The following is a 2,391-nucleotide window of genomic DNA, read 5'->3' on the forward strand; positions in this document are numbered from 1 at the left end:
CCGCCAAAACTCGCGAAACCCCACGCTCCTCCGTCGGCCTCCCAACCGCCGCCCAGCCAGAGACTCTTCCCCGACTACGTCGTCCACCACAACAGCTCGCCGTCCCTCATCCACCGCACCGGATGAGGATCTGTTGTCGATCTCGTCGTCCCGTCGGATCAGCCGCCCCGTCCTCCACCTCTAAGGAGCTGCCCCGATGTTCGCCTCGTCTATCGCGCCACCTCAATCCCCATAGCGTAGTCTTGACCTGCCCTACCGGAACCGCAGCACCCTCACGAATTCCTCCGATGAAGCCGAGGCCAACTCGGCGCCACCAAGGAGGTTCTGCACTCACCGCTGCATTTTATCTTTTATTCGATCTCACGGGGCTGCCGGTGCTCAATATCAAGCAGACATGGCGGGTCTCCATCGACGGTGCCATCGCCGGCCACATCATCCACGGCGTCTCTCCCCCATGTCGTTGCTTCCTTAGCAGCGACTTCCACAATGGCACTAGCTGCAGCTGCTCCGGCTCTCGCTTACGCTGCGACTTTGTTCTTGCTGTCGGTCGCGCTGCTGCACTGCTGTTACTTTCGTTCGTGCTGCTGCTCTGCTCTTGCTCTCGCTTGCATTGCTTCTGCTGCTGCACGAGCTCCGGCAGCTACAGGAGTTGCTGCTTTAGCACTCGCTCGTGGTGCTACTGCACGACTTACTCTCTTCTAGTGTGTTCCCTGCTTGAGCATCTGCTGATTTAGATCACTACTTCTCTGCTACTAGCGCTCGAATGCCCTAAACATCTATTGCAATGCTCTATTACTAGTTCAATCAGTTTCGACAGTAAAATTCAGTTTCGACTATAAAGTTCATTTTCTTCAGTTAAGTTTAGAGTGAACAGTACTTGCAGCATCTATCAGAGCTGCCGTGGCGCGGCTAATGCGTTTTACATCTAGCACTTTTTGGTGATGTATTTTACATCATCTATTGCAGATAATATTAGGGTCCCACTTCAGATTAACGTTGTCTATCTTGTCCTGCTTCAGCCTCATCGCCGTACACCTTAGCGGAGCTGCTCCATCGACGGAACCATCCATCACAGCGGAGCAGTACCCTCAGCACCGTTTCCAGAGGCCTCGAATCTTCTTCCCTGCCTCTGACAGTCACACCAGCATCATCACCATCCTCCACGTCCAACCCAATGATGCTGAGGTCCACAAGGCTATGCCAAAGAGGTTGTACACTCGTCGCATCACTTTGTTACTCTGCATTCATGTCGACCCCTCAGGGATCCTTTGCTATGGAACTATTATTCGTGCAAATCTGTTAGAAGGAGTGGAGCAAAGCAAAACTGGAGGATTTTTTCCTTTGGTGTCTCTTTCGAAGAAAAAACGTAGGAATTTTATTCACTTGGACGTCCTTTTCAAATTAATATGCATGAAGAACATAACTAATTGCATTACTGGCATAATAAGATTCTCAATTCCTTTGTTCTTCCAATTCATGTGAACCAAACACCCAGGTTGACTGAAATCCTTTGTTTCCAAATGCTCTCTTTTGCACGTGCATTCCTATCCTATTCCTGTGTTTTTCATGTCCCTGCATTTATAGAATCCTCTAATTCTAAGGAGCCCTTACAGATTTACTTCATTTTCAGACAGGCGTCAAAGAAAACTCTGTGTGTTATGTCCTGCTCCTGCCGTGCCGTCATCCACCCCACCTGAGGTGCACCATCGACAGAAGCGTTCACTGCAGCAGAGATCCCCCTTGCAGACTTTCTTTCACCGCCTCAGATAATCTTCCCCGTTGCCGGCAGCCACGCCAACTGCATTACCATCATCGACTGAGCAGATGAACCTGAGGACTACACAGTTCCGGAAGAGAGGTCGCAGTCTTTCGTGTTTGCTTATGTTATACATCAGTTATTATTACTTGCTACTTTATCGTTCAAACTTGAGTTTTGAAATGCCCATGGGTCTCATATCGAGCCAGCAACGAATAGTATCTGTCTACTATCTGGTTCATCTAGGGTCTTCTATGTGGTTCATGTTGGGTGGGCAACAAACAATAGATGACCCATTGTCTATGTTTTTAAACTGAAGCTATAATCTACCTGCTATCATTAGTTTTGGATCCATCCACTCGTTTGCTTCCATCAGTCTTGATTTTTGCATGCACCCCTTAGGCCTTACAAAATCTAACTATTTTTTATTATGCATGTCAGATATTTTACACAATCGTACTGAACATGTAGAGAAAAAGAGAAGACCGTTATGTGGGAATATAATGTCATGCAGACCCCGCTCCATGGTGGGTGAAGTGCCCCCCCCCCCTCCTGCATTTCCAGATTGTATTCTGGAGGAAGATAACTGTTCAGATGGAGATTCAAAAGGAGCCGATCATGCCTGTTTACCACCT

The sequence above is a fragment of the Triticum dicoccoides genome, chromosome 6B (genome assembly GCF_002162155.2).
Source record: "Triticum dicoccoides isolate Atlit2015 ecotype Zavitan chromosome 6B, WEW_v2.0, whole genome shotgun sequence".
Classification (NCBI taxonomy): Eukaryota; Viridiplantae; Streptophyta; class Magnoliopsida; order Poales; family Poaceae; genus Triticum; species Triticum dicoccoides.